The sequence below is a fragment of the Gavia stellata genome, chromosome 14 (assembly GCF_030936135.1).
Source record: "Gavia stellata isolate bGavSte3 chromosome 14, bGavSte3.hap2, whole genome shotgun sequence".
NCBI lineage: Eukaryota > Metazoa > Chordata > Aves > Gaviiformes > Gaviidae > Gavia > Gavia stellata.
The window spans coordinates 17,992,689-18,004,870 of record NC_082607.1 but is presented as its reverse complement, the minus strand read 5'-3'; the positions used below and the strand labels follow the sequence as shown (position 1 = coordinate 18,004,870).

The 12,182-nt window shown below is 45.5% G+C and overlaps 1 protein-coding gene across 3 annotated transcripts in view; it reads right to left on the bottom strand.

The window, feature by feature from the left end:
- The window catches only part of STAG2 (STAG2 cohesin complex component), an 81,628-nt gene extending 69,685 nt beyond the window's left edge, over positions 1-11,943 (bottom strand). For all 3 annotated transcript variants that reach the window (XM_059824533.1, XM_059824535.1, XM_059824534.1), the window contains exon 1: positions 11,910-11,943. The gene's annotated coding sequence lies outside the window, so the exon portion shown is untranslated. The remainder of the gene's footprint in view (positions 1-11,909) is intronic.
- Between the last annotated feature and the right edge of the window lie 239 nt (positions 11,944-12,182).

The window sequence follows — 12,182 nt, the reverse complement described above, 5'->3', positions numbered from 1 at the left end:
GACAGCAGGAGTAAACTTTTATTTTCCTGGTCCTACAGTTACAGAAAACATTGCCATTACTGTTGGACCAGGAAACTGATACGACACTTCAACTACTGAAAGCGGCAGTCCCCCTCAAATCTTTATTCTCACTGGCCAAATGCTCCTATATACTTTTCCATGCAGGAGCAGCACCCATTTGACTCCAGAAATTTAACCCACAGAAAACTACTCATCTTCACGGGTTTACCTCCTTAAACCAGTTCACCTATGGGGTTCAAATGGGCAAAAAACACAGGCACATGGCAAACAACAGAAGCATGTGGTTAGGACACAGAGACAGGACTACCCTATCAGTGGCAGCTAGCCATTGAACTGGCCTAGTTACATGGTGAAGGCACATCTTCAGTTGCTTGAAAGGAACAAGTATGGAAGGAAGACCACTATGAAAGAGGGAGGAAACTCTGCATGCGGATTTACGCTGAAAAGTTACTTCCAGTTACATAACTGCCCAATTCTGTTCCTTCACATCAGTCTCTCCACCAACTACCCTCACATCAAAAAACAACTTTCCATTTTCAATGGATTGCCAGCTTGATTTCTCTCCTCCAGATCCCCCAGCAAAAGGCTTTAATGATTAATTTTTCAATTCCTAACTTTATCAAACATTTAAGACAAACATTTGCACCTTCCACATCTGACAGGACAATGTATTCCAAGATTTAAGATTTTACATAAAAGCAGTTATTTATACTTTATGTAGCTAATAACTCAATGCCAACATATTCCACAACAGAAACAAGAAAAGTGAAGGTGACGCCAACTGGACACAGAACATACTTTCGAAATGGTTCTAGTAGGCATCAACATGTTCTTACACTTTCCTATCTTCCTTGGTATACTTTCCTTCATCCTGGTAATCCTACTTCATCTTCTAGGATGCTTAATTCCTTATATAGTGCAAAATAGTCCGTACTGCAAAGGAACCGAAAAACTTCGATAAGTTTCTTAAATCCCCAAACTACCAAGAACATGGACTCAATCTTGCATCCAAAAGAACTGTGAGAATTTTTCCACGCTTCTCTTCACTGGAGATAGGAAAAGACTAAGCCCATTTGTAGGATTATGCAAGAATGCATAAATCCTCTCTGTAAACAAAACTTCTCTAACCAGTTTTGAATGCAAGGTACGCTTCACACAGTTTATACCCCCTTGGCACAAAAAGGAAAAAAACTTGAGAATTCAGTTTTACAGAGATTGTTACTGCATTTGGGGGTGAATATGAAGAATCTTGATGCCTGACCCACTGCCTATGAAGAGGATGGCTTACTGTATTTTCTTCTATCCACAGTGTTATTGAACTCAAAGTTTCTAAAAATGTTTTTGACATTTCTATATCATACTGATGTATACAACCTGTGTCTTGCCACCTTTGAAAATTTTTGCTTAGCAGTGACTACTGCTCTGAGGCACAAATACACTAAGTACACAACTTTAATAACTTTCATAAAACCATTGCATTGCTGAATAGAAATTGAGCAGTATGACTAGAAAGACAATGCAATGCAGCAAGAAAAATAAAATGCCTAAAGGCTGATTCTTCTGATTATTTTTCAGCTGTCAAGCCACAGGTCTTCTAGTTTACAAATCTGTTCTATTTCACAGTAGAGTAGTAATATAGCGTATGCACATTGCTAAAGCAGCAATACTTTTTAATTCATAAACATTTTACAAATTAAACAAATACCGATATAAATGCCTCAGTTTTGAAAATACAGCTTACCAAAGTAAGTCGAATGGAAGCCCACTTAATAAAACAAGAGCAGTTTAAACATGGAATACTAAAGACAAAAATGTAATCCAGCAGCACACGCAAAAACAAACCGAACATTTTTCCATTATCACTGAAGTATTTGCCTTAATAAACCATTTCTATGTTTGGTAAATCAATACACAAAAGCCAGTTTCACCTTTTTTTGGCCAATTGTTTATTAGGCAAGTAACGACAGACCTATACCACAGATGCAAGAGAGAGACTTGTGCAGCTTTCCTTTCTGGTTACCATAGTTTCAAATGAACTGTAGATTTCTAGAAATAATACTTATGAGAAGGAATAAAAATATCACTGCTTAAATATGAAAACTGCCAGAAGAATTGTTTTGATCAGCGTATGAATGACACTTAAGTGAACAGGTAAATGCTTAGGAAAGGAAGTTTTATTTGCAAGACCTTGTCATAGACACAGTAGTGAAGCTTGAGCGTGGACAGCAGGAGAAGAATAGATATGTTAAACGCAACCAGAGGGAAGAAGAAAGTAGGCACCAAAAAGTCATTCTGCAGCCATTCATCTCTCTCTCCCTCTCTCTTTCAATAATTCCTAATAAAAACCACAATCAGCTTTAAACCAGGTCATTAGCTTCCCAAGCCTCCATCATCAAGGAATACTTTCCAAACATATACTGGGGGGTGGAAGGGCTTAAAGTCATCTTAAATTCCTATGAAGATTCAAGACCTGAAACAAAAAGAACTTCCAGTAAGAATAGTATAATAGGTTGCCAGAGAGATTGTGGAAACTCCACCCTCTGAGATATTCAAAACTTGACTGGACGAATTCCTGAGCAACCTGGTCTAACTGGACAAGCTTTAAGCAGGAGATTGGACTAGACCTCCAGAGGACCTTTCCCTCCCATACGATTCTGTGACCTAGAACACAATTTTTTCATTGTGGCATCACTTCTAGGAAGCAACTGCCCATCCACAATGCAAAAGCTATATTTTATGTGGAGTTAAAAGAAAGTATTTTGGATACAGTTTTCAAACAGGTACATCAATGAGAGAAATAAAACAGTATATGACAGCACACCAAACTGGAACTTTCCTGTAAGAATATAGTTCCCATACCAAAACAGTACAAAATAACAAAATTTTAAAAATACTTATGTTATTAATCTTATATTATGAATATCACAGCCTTTCCTTTTCAACTATATTTAAATTGCATTCTTTACCCTAAATCAAGACACAATAGTCTGTATCAGTTCTACTTCCTATTTATCTGCCACAAACATAGCCCTGCCATTGGGAGACTGCAGCCACTGGTCATTCTCATTTTGGAAAAAAAAGTCTTTATCAATTTTCACCACTTTTCTCCCTTGGAAAAAAAAAATCATAACTAATCAGTTCTCTGTTTGTAAGAAGATCAGAAGTGAAATGAAAAATATTGCCAGTGGTCAGGATGTACCGCCTTATTACTCAAATTAAATTAGTTGGCCACTATATCCGTAACTATAAAAAATATCTTATTCCAGGACTCATGTCATATAAAATCACCTTCAAATTAAAAACTAGGCACCTCAAATACACACTACATGAATTACAAAACTGCGTTCCTGACATTTACTACTTAGATTGGTTTTTTAGTAACTTCAGTTATCTATATATTCAATTGCCCACAGTAAGACAACAAAAGTAACATACCAAAAAAATACAGATCTTCAATATTCACACCCCTACTCCATACAAACTCTCCTCATATGGAACAATCCCTGCTGGATGATTACACTCTTGACAAATAAAATCAGCCAGTATATGATCTATAATAATACTATTTTATATATAATATTAGCCAGTATATTACTTATATTATTTGCTTATTAAGACTTGATATGGTCCAAATTTCCAGAGTTGATCCTTCTTAAGGGATGAACTGGGAGCTTTACCTAAAGGAATAACAGGTAATTGCATGAAAGACAGAAAAGCCTTATCTTGAACAGCTTATTTTTATTTGCAAACAAAGTAAAAGTCAATCTTTTTTTCCCAGATGAGATGCTGCAAGGAAGATATTATTTCATAAAACTTAGGCTGAAATCCTATTTTAAGTAAAAAAATGCAACTCAAGCCATAACAAAGAACTGCAACTTAATCTCCTAATCAAAAATATTCATCTCTTTCTAGGCAGATCACATGTATTAAGCAATAGGAAAATAACTGCATTAAGTCCTCTTTGCTATGTGACTATATGTACTACATCACATCTTCCCAGGAAGCGTCAAATTGACAAGCGTGTACACTAAATGATGCCTGTCTCTCAGGGGGAGTGGGGTACTACTGGGGAAGGGAAAAACTCAGGGGAAGCCTGCAGGTAAGGCTAGTTGTCCTGCAGATCACCCAAAGCTCACTCACTGGCCAGAAGTTGAGCAGCATTTCACCAAACCTTGGCAGCAACTTGAAGCCAATTCTGGAATGCGATCCCAACTAAATAAAACATGCATTCCTAAGGTTTGTTGTTTCTTTTTTAAGTGGTCAGTAGTTTTGAAAATGTTTTGTGCTTTCTGAAATGTCACTATATTTTATTTCTTTACATTATTTTGCTAATAGAAGACCCTGAAATTTGGACTCCAGCTATAATTCTTCTTATCAAGCTAGACCACTGCAGACATACATATTACATGGCAACATACACCATTTGAGTCCTTTTTCAAAATATAAGCAAAAGTCATTGGGTTGCCCTATCAACCCTAGAACAATGGGAACAGATGCAAAAATACTTTCCTCTCTAGGAGCCACACAGAAGCCGCCACAAAAACTGCTGTAGAAAACAATTATTCTTCCATTGACTGCTAGTGCCCCACATATTCCCTTGCTCTAATCCAATGACTAACCTTTACTGAAATAAAAGCATAGAAAAGTAAAAGGCATAAAAGGTCGTGTTAAGGGCAGGACTAATAAGCCATCAGATTCAGAGCCATAAGAAAATAAAATATTCATCCACAAAAAAAACAAACCCAACCATACAACCAACACAGGCTCTTATTTCTACATACTTGTGTTTGGGTGGGTATTGTGATTAACTTCTCAATCACAGATCACAATCTACCCTCCAATATATGCCAATCTTCTTACATCTATTCACTCTTCTGATCATATTCTTTTATAAAAATAAGCCCTCTCGAGGGGTAAGTTATAGCTAGTTACACAATCAAAAAAATATACAGAATAAACAACAATAAAGTACATACCTGGGCATAAAGTATGTACCTGGATAAAGCAGTTACATGACAGCTAACTTAATTTCCCTCTGAAGTCACAATAAGACAAGAGGTAACTGCATACAAATGCAGTCCTACACAACCCTCATTTCTGACTCAAATTGGGATATAGAAGTTTAAAACCAGACTGTGCCTGTGCTGCTTCATGCAACTCTGTACCCAGTAAAGGCTAGGAAAAACTAACTACCACATGAAAGCCAAAGGGGTACCTTGAGGGATCAAATTTTCCCACATCCTTGTCTCCAAAATTGGGTGCCAGATCTCTCCTCAGATCTGACCAGCTGAGGAAAAATGCTTGCGAGATGAAAGAAACGAAACATCTCGCTTTCCTTTCTTCTCTATCCAAGATGTCACAGATCTAAGATTTTCTTAATAGTGCAACACTTGGAGATGCAGACATACTAAAAAGGAATAGAGTATACTGTGAAATATTGCAATGGCATAACCCATCAAATTTAGGACTCTGGTCTAGTCTTAGTGATCCTGGCCATCAAATTGAAAGGATCAAGACAAGGGAACACAGTTTTTGTGTTGATATCTGAACAGAGAAACACCTTCCTCAAGAGAGAAGCCAGTCAGACAACAACCCCTCAAGCTTCCCAACTTGACCAAGTCAGCATTAGCCCTACACTTACTTGCCTGTGGTGTCGTGAGGGGCCACCTTCAGAAGTTTCCTTTACTTCATGTTTACAAAAAACACAAACACACACAAAAAAACAAACACACACCACCAAAATCCAACTTCACCAGATTCTTATGAACTGCAACATGAGAAAACTTACAAGAAAATAAATTGTAATTAAAACAACATACGATTAAAATCACATTTTTCATCTCCAACTCCCAAAACAGAAGTTTTCACTGTATCACTCATAAGTAAATCTCTGACCTTGTTAAAAGTTACATCAGATTTCAAGGCTTAGCCTTAAACCACAAAGACACACAACTTTTTGAAAGCAGATTTTTTTTTTCTCCTAATATAAAAAGCCAACCGAAGTCACTGGACTAATCTTCAAACATGAAATCTGTTCACAGAACGGTGGAAGAGTTTAACTGGTTTACTCCAGAAAGCAGTCCTTTAGGAAAAAACAAATACTAGAGCAAGAGCTTCAGTTATGCTGATGTAACGCTGCAAAGGCTACCAGAAGGTTCTCCCTCCCGAACTTCCTTCACCATAACAGAAATGCAAGTCTTCCTGCCCTCCCAGACCGCCCTCCGAGCACGGCTTCCCCACGAAGACCCCCCAGGCCTCCGCAGCGCCCCCTGGGGCGCAGGGGCGGCCGGTGCAACAGGGCGACCCGAGGCCACGTCAAACCGCCGCCCACTCGGCCCATCCAGGTCTCGCTCCAGAGGAGCCCAAACCCGAACAGACCATCACGAGTAACTCAGCACACTGAACTCCTTCCTGGCAGGAAGGATTCGAGTATCTTAACCAGGACGTTTAACCTGCCTGTAGCCCCGCGTTCCACCTCTGTCCGGAGCCAAGAGGACGGAAGGGTCAGGAGGCGGGAAGAGGACCAGAGCAGATCAAACTGCAGGACTGCCAGGGCCAGTGACAGAAGAGCTACGGGACCATGAAGGATTCCCATTTTTACTTACCACTTTAAGAGTGGAGGCGATCTAAAACATTGGATGGCCTTCAATCTAAACCAATGCAATAAGCCTGTGTGTCACCATTTCAGTTTTTGTGATGCATACAGAAAAGAGCTCTTTCCATTCCTCCATAGATTTGTTGTGAATAAGCTTCCTATTTTCCAACCTAAAACACCAATTCCCTGCTCACCCTGGTTTCTCAAGGCCTAAGTTATCCCTTCATTCTCTCCTCCTGTCAACGATCCTCATATAAGGAAGCTGAAGTTACCAGAATGTGAATGTTTTAAGTGATACTGAGAAAGTAAGCTCAGCTTATTTAAGAATATTAAACGGGTTTGTTGATGGCTGCTATCAATCACTTCTTTCCATTACAAGACAATTACTGAAGCAGATGAAGCTCTTGGAAATTCTAGCATCTAGCTGACAGAGACACAATCCACAACACATTCCTCTTCCAGTACACTTTCTTAATTCCTCACACACACAAAAAAAAGAAATCCCCAAACCCACCACCAAAACCCAACAGTACCATTTTGGAAATTCTCACCTACAGTATTCTCCTAAATTTTCAAACTAATCAGAAAAGAAATGGTCACACTGTAGGCAGAGATCACACTGCGTTTAGAACCTCATCCCATCTGACAAAACACAGCATTCCAGTAACACAACCAAGACACGTAAGTAACCAGCAGAAATATTTGCTTACTTTTGGGGATTCATTTGGTGAAAATAAGCAACTTAAGTGTTTTAACATTTCTGTAAAACATACAACCTGTTTACGCTGGCACACAAGTTCCAGAAAACCTCATCTCTCCTGTATTTGCCTGAAGCAAAACAACTGAGACAGTAACACCACAAATGAAAATGACAAATGAGGACTCTCAAATCATTCTAAATCTGAACCATAAGTGACAAAGAGCACTCTAATTAAAAAAAGTTCATAATGCTCTGATGTGCTAACATTATTGCACGATTTGACTAAGTCTAATGTAGTTGCTCCCACCAACAAGAGCACGCACTTTCAAGTGGTTCGTTGCCTGCAGCTATTTTCTACAGGAGACTGTGGTAGCATGTAATATTCAAAAGAAGCCGTCCGCGTTACTTTTTTTTAAAAATAATACAGTTGTTGTTGATTAGGTTTATTTTGTTTCAGTATAACTTAAGAGAGCATTTAACTGACAAGGCTATTTACACTCTTTCCAAGTGGAAATTATTTCATTCCACGCATTTATGCCTTTAAAGACTTTAACAGGTAGAGCTGGAATGTCATATATTTATGGAATTTGAGTTACATTATCGGCCAGCTAATTGAATGCTCCTATTTTAAAAACTGAATGCTTTTCAAGTAGCACAATGCATTTTTAAACCAAATATTTTCATAAGCTATGAACCTACCAATTTTTCGTCATTTCACAGAACACAATTTTTTAAAATACATCAAAATATCTCAGCATCATTAACTTGAACCAACTTACTCAAACCAGTAATTTCAGCTTTTGGTTGCAAAACATCAAGACTTCACATCTAAAAGAAAAGATCTGTACGTAAATTTTAACTAGTCTTCTTAAATACAAGTTAACAAACTCTTACAATTCTTATTGGCTTTATTCATTATTAACTTCCTGAAACTGTATGGATGAAAAAGCTCCAAAAACATAACTCTGGCCCAAGTACGTAACTTGGGAGATATCTAAACGCTAGGAAGTTTCACAGGAAAATTAAAGAGTCTCTCCCATCCCCCAGTTCCATGCCTGGTTTTTTTGTTTGAATTTAAGTTTATACAACATCCAAAGTTAAGTTAACTTAATACAAATAGCAACAGAAATTAACGGATTTCTTTCACAGGCTTCATAAAACCCACCTGGAGATGACACTGTAAAACATCATTGGTTTTGATAAGAAGGATCCACATGCGCCCCATCGGTTACAGAGAAGATCTATCTTTTAGAGATGGGAGTTAATTTATATTTTTCTCCTTTGTATAACTTTGAAGCTTTCTTAGTCTTTAATTAACCAGGAGAGTATGGGGACTCCACCCCATTCAGCTCCAGTGCAGAAAGCAACAAAAAGATGGAGGTTTATGCTAACAGCATGGCGGCTGCCTGCTCACACCTTATTTCCTTTTGTAATGAAACTGTTATCATGGTTCTAAGGAAAAAGTAACAGCGTTACCCAGCAAAGAGCCCCACGCAAGATCTGTGGCACTGTGATTCTGGGACTGATCAGCACCAAGATTATCCGCACAATTAAGAGCTGAGGATAATGAGCAAGTCATACCAGGAAGACAGAGATTAATGTCTGCCAATTGCACGATCACTCGTGGTATTTATTTACCTGCACATAACCAACCAGCCTGCACATGGATATTTTGTAAGTCCTGGACAGTTCAATACCAGATAAACACCCCGGGAATAAATAATGGTTTACGGAAAAGGGAATATGAAAAGGGGAAAAAGTTGTTTCAAAACGGCCACGCATTATAAACGAGAAAGAAGTCATCAATCACAAATCGAGACTGAATTGCCAAGAGTTAAGAGCGAGCCCTGTGCGTGGAGAACATCCTACGGTAGGAAACGCTGGGAACTCCAGTTTCTGGTCATTTAAAAACAGGATTGAACAGAGCTCCCAGACAGCGTAAAAACGGTTGCACGACGGCTTCGAGGGAAGCGATCCAAAAGGCGTTTTCCTCCCCTTCCCTCTCAAGGAAACCCAGCAGAACTGAGCCGACGTGGAAGCCATGTACGCGAGGTGACCCTTGCGCTGCCGCCAGCTTTTCTGAAACAGCTGCGCTCGGCACACAGGGCGGGCAGCGCCAGCCCCGCTTCTCGAAGGGTAAATGAAATCCCCGCCGAGAGCGCGGCGGCCGGGGCCCGGCGGAGGGGCCCGGCCGCGCTGCCCGGCGCGGGAGGAAGCCGCCGCCTCCCGCCCGGGCGCCGGCCAATGGGCGGCGGGCGGAGGCAGGCGGGCGAGGCGGCGGCGGCCCGCGGCGGCAGCGGAGCAGGCCCCGGCGGGGCCGCGCGTGACGCACTTCGGTAACCCGACTCCCCGCCCCCGGCAGGAACCGCCGCGCTGACATGGCCCCTCCTCGCCCCGCCGAGGGAGACGGCAGCGGGGCGCAGCGCAACCTCGGCCGCCCCGGGTTACCTCCGGGCACTCCTGCTGCGGCCGCGCGGGGAAGAGGAGCGGCCGGCCGGGACGCACGCTCCTCCCCGGGGAGGCGAGGGAAAACGCGGGGTCGCACCGGCGGATAAGGCGCCTAATGAGACCGGACACGCCAGGGTGTGGCTCCGGGGAGCGCACGGGAAGAGAGCACTTACCCAGCGCGGGCGGGGGGGCAGCAGTGTTACCCGGGCGGCCAAAAAGTAATTAAAAAAAAAAAAACCACCCACCCACAGTAACTACAGCACCGGACTCGGCGGTTATTGAAACTTTGTGTTAACTCCGAACACCGCATCCCGTGGGAAGACAACAACAACAAGAGCCGAGCCGGGGCAGTGCCATAAATAAATAAAAAGCAGGGAAAGAGGGAGCCGAGCGCCTTCACTCCCCATTCTCGGGGGTGAGGGGAAAAAAAAAAAAATGAGGTCAGTCGGTCCCGGATTTCCACGGGACAGACGGATTATACAACGCTACCAGCGACAGAGGAAGGCATGGAGGCACAGCGGCGGGGAGGAGAGCGGTGCGGGCACCCGCAGCCAGCACACCCGGGCACCAGGGATGCGCTCAGGCAGGGAGAGAGAGCACCCGAAAAACAGGGCCTCCCAGCCCAGCCGTCTGCTGCCGCTCTCCGCTGCCGCTCAATCCTCACTGCCCTGTCCCTCCAAGTCCCTCACCACAGCAACAACTGGATATATTTTTTTAATCCGTGTAGAGAAAATAAGCGCCCAGAAAAGAGAAACGCCAGGAAAGCTCTCGCTTCCTACCTGGGCAGGGTTCAGCTCAGTTCAGTGCGTGCCGAGGAGGAGGGGGCAGAGGAGCACTATCTAAAACAAAAGTGGCGCCAAAACCCCCCAGTAAGAAGCATTCTTCTTCCTCCTCCTCCTCCTCCCCGCCTCCCCCCCCCCCCCCCCCCAGGGTCGGCGAGAGCCCAGCGGGGTTCCTGCAACACGCGGCTCCCGGCATCGGGCGTCCCCGGCACAAGTTGGCAAGCGCCCTTTCTTCACAAAAAAAAAAAAAAAAAAAAAAGAAAGAAAGCCGAACGGAAACTACCACAACTCTTCCTCTGAGCGGGCAGCCGCCGAAGAGCTCGCCCTAAGTCACTCGGAGGGGAAAACTCGCCCCACAAAGGCCTTCCCCGAGCTGGGGAGGGGGGTCGCCAACTCTTTGAGAGGAGGCAGCGAAGCGAGGCGGGGGGGAAAGGCGCAGGTCAGTCCCCAGGTCCTCACTTGGGCCGAAGGAACTCGCTCTCGCCAGCCCTCCAGCCCAGTCAGTGGGGAGGCGGCGGCCGGAGTTGCCCCAGCTCGGCCGAGCCGGGGGAGAGAGACGGAGGAGAGAAACGCCGATCCCTCGGCACTTCCCTCCGCGGGGAAGCCGCCGGGAGCGGGCTGGCAGGAAGAGCTCAGCTGCTGGGCGGCGGGAAGGAGGGGGAGCGCTGTCAGGGGTGGGAGTCCCCTCTCCCCTGCCTCCTCCGACACTCCACCCCGGGGCACCGGCAGCCGCCCCACCATTTTCTCCTGCGCGCCGCGCGGCCCAGCACTCCCCCCCCCCCCCCCCCACCCCGAGCGCGGCCCGCTCCGTTCACAGCGGCTCCGACCCCTCTTCCCCTCCCTCCCCACCCCCCGAGCGGCCCGGCCCGGCTTGCCCACACACACACCCCACACACACACAATGCCCGAGTCCTCCATCTTGCCAGCAGCCCCTGCTCGGCTCGGGAGAAGGGGGGAGGAGGAGAAGGTGGTTCTCCATTTTAGCTCGCCGAGCACTGGGCCCAGCCTGCCCGCGGCCGGCTCTGGGGAGGAGGAACGGGGCTCCGGGCGGGCAGCGGGGGCCGCTTTCGGCGCCCTCTCGCTCTCTCACTCGCGCTCCCGCTCGCGTCCCCCCTCCCCGCCGAGGCGCGCTGGGAAGGGGGGGGTGGGGAAGCGGGGGGCTGGAGTGTTTTCGCGGCTCGGCCCCGCCGTCCTCCATCTTGGCTGCGCGGAGTCCCTGTGGCCAGCCGGCCTAGCGCCCCGCGCCGTCCCCGCAGGCCCGGGGACCGCGGGCCCCGTCCCGGCCTCTCTCCGCTGCCATGCACCGCGATCCCGAGTCCCCCCTCCAAACTTCCAGAAGCTTCGCCGCCATTTTCTAACTTACCTTGCCCAGTGTCGGCGTAGGCAGCGAGGAGGCCCAGGCTCGTAGCTCCGCTCCTATATCCCCGGCCCGGCTGCCGGTTGCGCGCCCGGCCCGCCCGGCCCGGAGACTTGGCCGCGGAGGGGGGGGTTTGGGGACGGCGCGGGGCGCGGGCAGGTTATTTAATTTGGCGGCGGCGCTGGGGATTGTTTGGGGTGTTCGCTGCTCGGCGGCTCGCGAGCGAATGGAGGGCGCAGGCGCCACCTGGCGGCCACCGAGCGAGGCCCGCTCTCCTGG